This window comes from Alosa sapidissima, chromosome 10 (genome assembly GCF_018492685.1).
Source record: "Alosa sapidissima isolate fAloSap1 chromosome 10, fAloSap1.pri, whole genome shotgun sequence".
Lineage (NCBI taxonomy): Eukaryota > Metazoa > Chordata > Actinopteri > Clupeiformes > Clupeidae > Alosa > Alosa sapidissima.
This window is the reverse complement of record NC_055966.1, coordinates 21929557-21937842: the sequence shown is the minus strand read 5'-3', so window position 1 is coordinate 21937842 and position 8286 is coordinate 21929557. Positions and strand designations below refer to the sequence as shown.

The window sequence follows — 8286 nt, the reverse complement described above, 5'->3', positions numbered from 1 at the left end:
CAGATTACCCCAAACAGTTTATAACCTTACTCGTTTTACAGCATATTTTTGCAATGCTTTTCCTAAACGTTTTTAGGGCCAATCACTTGAAATTCCACTTAGGATGTCTGGAAAGACTTTTTAGTGATCCCCTTTGGTGCAATGGTCGCGGCTCACTCAATCATGTGCAGGTCTCCACAGCGCATGGTTTCACCTTCAGCCCTCTTCCCCCGCGAACCATCCTAATTTTTCCTGATTGATGTTCGGCATTGGGCAGCTATTCACTTTGGTAAGTTGAACGAAAACTGTCTAAGTGTATTTTGCCATGTCATACCGTCGAAGATATATTCACACACTTGTAAAATTAACCACTCGTTGTTCTTGATACGCATTGAATAAACTTTGTTGTATTCATTCATTTTATTGTAATGGATAGGCTGCCGGTAGACAGTAACGCGATGCTTCCTATAATCACTATGGGTCATAGTGAAACCATTCGTCTCCCTTTGAATCTATATAATTCATTATCTTAACAAATACACATAATCCTGCTGTATATGGAAAAATGTTCGATCGTTGGCTAATAGTTTACTAATGGCCAAGAAAAGCTCATACAGTGCTGCGTCAGCTGTTTTGTATTTCAGATGTTTCATTGTGAAGAACTTGTAGGCTCTTACTGAACGAGGCTCAGTAGTAGGCTCTTACCACCCCTTTATAAGGTGATTCTTCTGCATATTGTGAAAGCGATAATTTCCCAAGTACTGGATGGTGGCTGTATACTGTCGAATCGTTAAGCTTATCATCGCGTATATAGCCTAAGTTGTTTGGTGAAGTGCTGCCTTTATTTGGCGTCAGGTACACAAAGATTCAAAACAGCTTTCAGGAAGATTAAGCAGTGGGGGTAGTTAGAATCTGTGCTTATTTTGCAGGGGATGGGTCGCGACTACTGTCTGTAGCCTATGTGTACTGTGAGGAGGAGGGGGAACGTGGATCTGTTGGATGCGGGTGGAGGAGGGAGGGGGGTCGCCTCCTCTAATTTTGTCTAAGTTTCAAATGACGACATTTGAAAACCCGATTTTCCCTTTATCCCACTGGCAACATTGTGTCTTGTCATCAGGCGACATAGTGAAAATGAAGGCGCATGAAGTACAACGTGATGTGGTTAATCACTTGATAAAAAAAACACACGTGGTGAACGTTTTATAGGAACGACATTGCTGGCGCATAAAAGCAAAAGAGTGTTGTCAGTCGGTGATGTCTTAACTCTTAATGTACCTTAAGAAGTCGATTGAAGGGTTTTGTTGCTCGTCAACTAGGTGACGAAAGCTGTGTCAAACCGTCTCAATGTCAAACAGTTTCGGGCTACGTGATTTATCAGAAGACATCTATTGTTCGCAGGTCAATTCTCTGTGGATCAGAATGCAGCAGCGGAAGTTATTTTTCCCCAGCGACGTGAAAACAGAGACAAGACAAGGCTAGCCAATTCTTTATTTCCACAAACTGGGCTTATATAGTTTGCTTTCACAACGGCGTACAACGAATTGCCTATAGGTTTAGTCGCGTTAATACATTAGGCTACATATTTTTGGATGTAGGCAGGCTATGGAATTTCTGGTAATGACGCGCGTGTTTTGGAACTAACTGGAACTGTATTGGATTAAATTGGATTTGTGCACATGTTTAGGCCTTGCTCTAAAGGAGATAAGTTGCAGCCACGGGTTTTACCTAAAAGAAGACCAAACTCCCCCATTTCCTGCTACCATTGTCATTTCAAAGTCACTTTGTCTGCGCCACTGCGAGTTTGGGTTCATTAGTTCACCCATTATGGAAACCTTATTTAATGTCTTTATGGTAAGTTCGCAGGGTATTTTTTACGCATTGTTTAGGCCTTTTGGTTATCCCAAAAAGTTGCAGTCGTATAGCACAACGACAGCAATCAGGCTGGCTGTTTAATAATTTTGCGTTGTGTATGGATTGCACTCCTGTGTTTATGTAGGCTGTGTTGAAGGCGTGGGATGGGGTGTTTATTCACTCTGCAGTTTCTTGGATTTGCTTTAACAACTTTTTGTTTTTCTCCCTTCACCCTGGAGCTGGTTGTCATCCGTGTTTAGTTGGAGAGACGTCACGCGGGCGCTCTACATTCTTTGCACAAGTGAAACGAGAGAGAGAGCGAGCGAGAGAGAGAGAGAGGAACCTGTAGTCTATACGGCGCCGAAAGAAGGGTGAGCAAAACATAAGGAATTTGAAAGGATATGTCTACAGAGGCTACGCGTGTGCAATTGGCCACGTCGATATAAACATTATATTTAACAACGCAATATCGTTTTACCTCCTACGATTTGGGAATTCAGATAGGTGTTCTAGAGGAATGGTTGACAGGCTACGTCTTCTGGTAAGGAAGTTGATGTGATGAGATTTCGTTTTCTCATTTATCTGGATCCACTTCCTCTTGCAACGCTCTTATGTGCACACTATGCATTTGGTGGAGTATATTTTACGCGTTATTATTTAGGATGCTTAGCTATTTAAAAAACTGTTACCTATGAAAAATGGATTGGTCTTTGCAGCATACGTCGTTTTCCAGGTAATCACACGTCAAATAAGTTAAAACTAGTAAGCTGCTGCAAGATTATCATCACCTCACCGAATAGGGTATTTAGCTTATGGGACGGCGATCAACGTTACTTGTTAGTAGAGTCTAACATCACTCTCGTACAACACTGCCAGTGCCTAAATAAGGTGCATGTAGCATATTGGAATTTTGATAACCATTTATTGACACAAAACATGCGACCGGAGATTCGTAGTGCCTATTGTGTTGGCTATGTTCTGACTCCAGCAGTCTATTTTAAAGCTAAGTGTGCAGTAGTAAAAGACTGGATAGGAAATTGAAAACAGAGCAAACCAACAGGATCGACAGAACAAGTCGTTTTATTCGAATATCTAGAATAAGAAATGAAACGAGCACAGACGTTCTCTTTTTAACCAAAAAGAAACATTACATCCACTTCACAGTCATTTAAATAATTGGCTTGGAAACTGTTCATTCTTAACAGTTGTATTTTGCGCCACCTACTGTTCTACTAGGTTACAGCTTAATCCAAGTAGGAACAAAATGACCACTTAGAGAAATTGATGGCGCTGGTGAATCCAGATGTTTCAGTTTTTTTTTTTTTGCTGGGTCTTGCTACAACTTCAAACTTTTCATTGGAGCCTACTACTGAATTTCTATATAGGTTTTGTTCACTTTTTTTAGGTAGGGGTATAAGTAGCCTAATAAATCATAGATTCATCATTGGCTTGTTACTAGATTTAGCCAAATGCCATTTAAGAGCTGAAGAGACGCTCTACAATAGGCTACAGTGGGTACATTCATGTCATTAGCACATAGCTACTCACCTCAAAAATTAATATTTAAAAAACAGGTACACGGTTTGGGGGATAAAGTAAATTAAGTGACTTTTTTTTTTGATCACAAGAGGACTTGTGCCTGTTAGGCTAAGTGATTGCCTTAATCAAGTTATCATGCAAAAGAAAATCAATTAAAATTGACTTTTCATGGACATTCACTTGTTGGAAACAAGGTTTTGTTGCATTACTGGAGCCCTTTTATGGTGTCAGTGGGATGTTGGAAATAGGATTAAATGACTCAGATTTCAGTAGAAATGGAAATTATCGGTGTACGTCGTTTGGCAGGATCATGGGGTGTTGCTTTATTGTGAGTCATAGCAAGTCAGATGTAGATGCTAACCAAAGTGGCATTGTCATCCCTCAAATAATCTCTAAATCCAGCATGTCGTCTGGTGCCTCAGTCCTGCTCCCTTATGGAGGGGTGTAGGAGTTAAAAAATGAGCAATTTCATGTTTTGGTCAAAGTGTGGAAGTATTTCATTGGTCTCCCAAGTCCATAATGAACACAAGGCAAGCCTTTGTTGTGAGTGCAATGCATTTTTAACCCGCTGAATGGGTTCTCACATTCCTCGTCAGAGTCTCCCTGCTCACCACTGATTCTGTAGTGTTCCCAGGCCTGACTGCTGGTGTTGTGCTTTAATAAATGCTGCCATTGCTTGGCAAGTCTCATGTGAAATGCAACAACAGGAGGCTGTTTGACTGGCACACATTTTCCTTCATAGTTGTCCATGTGAATGTGTTGGTTTTTTTGCCTCTCACTTCTCACAATAGATGCAGTGGTACAGCTGCATCTTGGCAGATAGTGATAGTTTTGTGTAAGATGGATATTTGTGTTAAATTCCGTTTGTCACCACAGGCCCTCAAAAACACGTCTGTGTTAACTACTTCAGATAGACATTCTCATGTTGTTCCATTTGTTTGTCAATCAGAGAATCATCACTTGTTATTTTTGCCGAAGCATGCCATGCTTATAGAAGTGAAATAAATCAGGAGTTATCTAAATGCTAAATGCTTGCAAATTGTGGCTGAGGTGTTTGTTCTTGTCAAGCGACACACTTCAACTCCTACAACTTGGCTTTCTGGCTTACGGGAGATGCTGCCATCCAGTAGTCTTAGTCTGGTGCTTAATCTGTAATCTGTTTTATTCCCCCATTGGTAATCAGGATGCTCCTGGCGGCTGAGTGTTCACTTTTTTGGGAGGCTCTGGTGTTTATTTCAGATGCACAGTGTGAATGGCTGTGTGAAAGGGCAGCGCCCCTCTCTCCCTCAGTCAGCTCAGAGAGCCTGCAAGCTCGATACATCAATTATAGATGAGGCCTTCTCCATAGGACGCTCACAGGAAAAGACACCAGGATGTGTCCTCCTCTTCTCTCTCACAGTCAAACTGCTCTTTGCCTTTCCACTCATCACACTGCATCATTCTCTTGCTATTGGCTTTAATGAGAGGGAGATTTTGGGGGGGAGGGGGTTATATTACTAATTAGGTCACCACCTCCCCAAAACAAACACATAACACATACACACACACACACACACACACACATGCACACACAGAGTGCATGCATATGCTGGATCGATAAAATGCAGTCAGCAGGTTGGCAGTGTAAAAGCTATCAGACAAGATAAGAGCCAGAATGCCAACACAAGAGAAAATAATTAACTAATCATAGGGATTATAGTGAGCATTGGGTTATGATTTGTGTGTGTGTGTGGGGGGTACCTGCTGTCTAAGGGATTTAGAACAACACTTTTGGGATTTCCTGTTTTGAGATGTTATAGGTTAAAGTGCACTGGCAGGCTTGTGTGTATGCACAGGTAACTAGTGTGTGGTTTGTTCTCGATAGCAAAGCCACTGAATCGGCTGAGGTGACGGAGTGAACTGATGATTCATTAGATGAATAATGGTGCTCTTTCCCCTCCTTAGTCTGGTTGGAGTATCCGTCGGCCATCAAATGCACTGAATGAAGGGTATTTGGGGCCTTGGCTCGTGCTGATTGTGGATGGATTAAAAGTAGAGGAAATAAGCTTTACAGAAGTAGCCCAGAGCCACGTAGTGGTGATCAGGGGTTCGTGAATGCTCATACACCCGGGCCGAGCCCTTTGTCTTCCCAGATGTCACTAACATGCCTGTATTGATTTCCTTCCCCCTCTCTCTCCCCCCCCCCCTCTCTCTCTCTCTCTCTCTCGCTCTCCCCCTCCCTATGTCTCTCTGTCCCTCTCCCCCTCTCTCTCCCTATCTCTCTCTCTCACTCACTCTCTCTTTCTCTCGCCCTCTCTCTGTCTCTCTCTTTTTCTCTTACTGGCTCTATCTCGGTCTAATTATTCTCCGCATATGCATCATCCCCAGTATAGCCTTATTTATAGTAGTTGTTATAATAGTTGTGCATCTTTGTTATATATGTTGCTGCTGGTTTTTTGGTTCTTCAGGGCTTTGAAAGCACACTGCTAATAGAGCTAATTAGGAATGGTGAATGGGAAACCGCTGAACACTTGAATGCATAACACACTTGAGAAAATGCTTTCATCAGCGTGGTACAGGGTTGATTATTGATCTGTGTATCATCTAGCAGCTGATAATACATCACGTGACATGTTGATATTTGAGCTTCATATTTAAAAGCCCTTCCTATAAGTATTTTGTATAGACTTTAGGTGAACTAAAGAGACTTCTTGAGCAGAACTAGTTGAGGTTTTTTTTCTTCTTTATCCTCCCCTGGCACTCTGAATAATGAGGTTGTGTGTGTGTGTGTGTGTGTGTGTGTGTGTGTGTGTGATATGGGTTTCTCCGCTGGCCCTTGCTTGCCTTGTGGCCTCATTCATATTTGACGAGTTTGTGTGCCATGCTGGGAACCCTAGCGAGATTCCTAAGCCCAGGCAGGCTAACCAGAGAGAAGAGGGGATGAAATGGAGATGGAGGTAGAGAGAAAAGAGACAGACAGAAAAAAGAGAGAGAGCTAGTACACAATCCAGACTGAATCCACAACCACTAATGTGTTTCTCTCATACATACAGTCACATGCAACACCTTATTTCTCACAAGCTGCTTTTATTTCTTTTCCACGATGCTGTCTCTCTTGCACAAACAGTAGGCCTAAGTCACTGACATCCATGTTCAAACACAGTAACTCACACACGCACACACACACACGCACACACACACACACACACACACACACACACTCTACAGCGAAAGGGAAAGATCGAGAGATAGCATGGACTACAACTGCAGTAGTCTAGTGTTATGCACACATACACCTTTGTGGATGCCTGTGCAGTTGTGAACATTAAGTGCTATTACAAAACCAGTTTTTCTTAATGTGCCATATCTTGCCTCAAATTTTTGCTGTTTGCCAAACAGTAACAGGCCCTTCTCCCAATCCACACAGGAAGCATAAACCACCACATTTAGAGCATTGTGTGTGTGTGTGTGTGTGTGTGTGTGTGTGTGTGTGTGTGTGTGTGTGTGTGTGTGTGAAAAAGACCTGGGGCCTGAGTAAAGTCCCGCGTATACTTCTGTGGATACTGTCTACTACGCTTGGTGTGGATGACTTACAGTACATGTTACTGGCTCAGGGGTCAAGAGAAAGCATGATCTATTCATGCTATTTATTCTTACACTTCATGCAGCAGACCATATGACCATGCAGGAGCATGCTCGGGCCTCAAGACCTGAAGCCACTCCCAGCGTTTGGTTGGACAGTGTGAGGATCATTTATAGATGCCAGATAGACTTCCTGTTTAAAGCAGTGGCTGCTGCTGGAACATGTCTCAGTGTTCCACATGAATCACAGACAAGCAGGTTCCTCTGCATCGTACAAAACGGTCCAGCTCTTGTTTTTTCTTTTCTTTTCTTTTCCTCCTCGCAGGTTTGTTTCGTTTTGTACAGCCGAAAGGATCTGGAACAGCAGTTCTAGCGCTGTCCTACTCAAACCCCCACTCTCTCTCTCTCCCCCCTCACAGGCTTTGATGCCACTGATTTCCTTTAATTAGATAATCACCACGCCGGTCACTGGATATTCTCCACGTACGCCGGCAGACCTCTTTGTGCACACCGTCACAGAGAAGCACCGGGGTGGAGTCGTGGGTTAATTTGGTTTTCAAGAGGAGGCAACTGCACCTTTTAAAGGACTGTCTCCTCACAGCGTGTCATTAATGCTCACGTGCCTGTCTGGTCTCCCTACTTTAAAGGGTCTGGTCCACTTTGGTATACTCTGGGGATGAAACGTCCAGGTCTTGGGGAGTGGTTTTTGTTTTTGCAGTTGATGTGGTGCTCATGGCGCTCTTTGATTGCGAATGTCCGACTAACTTAGGGAAACATGCTGGAAATGACTCCAGGCTAGAGCTAATCATTCACCACTGTGGGGACCTGATCGTTAGACTCTCATGTCACTGGAACCTTGCCATGGAGCAGGGGGGTGTTTGGGCTCGTTGTGATGTAAGCATTTGTGGCATTATGAAAAAGGACATTTTCAAATGCAATGAAACAAGGCAATGCATTGCGTTTTTTGTTTTTATTCTGTGGGTGAGAGAGCAAGAGAGAGGGAAAGATAATCAGTGAGTGAGAGATGTATGTGAATAAGGATAACAAAGGTTATGAAAATCTCAGAATCTCACTGAATTTAATATATATACCTTAACTGGACAAAACCAGACAGTGAAAAAAAGATGAAAGGGAGAGAGAGGTAGAAAGTGTGTGAGTGTGTGTCTGTCACAGGCACAGGGAAAAGCACAGAGAGCAAAAGAGCAGTGCTGTCGCTGCCGCTGCGCTCTTGAGAAGTGTGTCAGGCGAGGTGGGGAGGTCGTGGGGGGGCGGGGGGATTGCAGCTCACTGGTGTCTAATTGGTTTCCCATGAAGAGCATTGCGGAGGTGGACACGAAGAGAGGCACCTCTCAGCCC

At 43.2% G+C, this 8286-nt stretch overlaps 1 protein-coding gene across 6 annotated transcripts in view; it reads left to right on the top strand.

Moving 5' to 3' along the window:
• Positions 1-200: 200 nt before the first annotated feature.
• LOC121720854 (zinc finger protein 516-like) overlaps positions 201-8286 on the top strand; it is a 44207-nt gene continuing 36121 nt past the window's right edge. Inside the window, exons 1-2 of one of the 6 annotated variants that reach the window (XM_042107320.1) lie at positions 202-268; positions 2070-2201. The gene's annotated coding sequence lies outside the window, so the exon portion shown is untranslated. The other 5 variants (XM_042107321.1, XM_042107323.1, XM_042107326.1 and 2 more) reach the window with 5 other exon arrangements.